Genomic DNA, 313 nt, shown 5'->3' on the forward strand with positions numbered 1-313 from the left:
TAACTAGTCAGCCTTTCTTTTCAACTCAATGTACCAGTATATAAACCAAGCAGTACATTCATAGGAGTGCTTTCACATGAATTGTATCACTTAATACAGGTGACAGTTCTTAGCTGCAATGGGAGCAAATCTTAAGAAAATAAATTTAGATTGATTGAAAGAATAGACTTTTAAAAATTATCCCATCTAAGAATCCTCATATTAATTGAGGTATTTCGGTAACTAGGCATTTGTCTAGCACTTTCTATTTTTAAAGCTGTTGGTGTGGCGTCACATTTTACGGTTCTAATGATGCTATTTGATAGATGAGAGA

The sequence above is a fragment of the Pteropus vampyrus genome, unplaced genomic scaffold, assembly GCF_000151845.1.
Source record: "Pteropus vampyrus isolate Shadow unplaced genomic scaffold, Pvam_2.0 Scaffold5, whole genome shotgun sequence".
Classification (NCBI taxonomy): domain Eukaryota; kingdom Metazoa; phylum Chordata; class Mammalia; order Chiroptera; family Pteropodidae; genus Pteropus; species Pteropus vampyrus.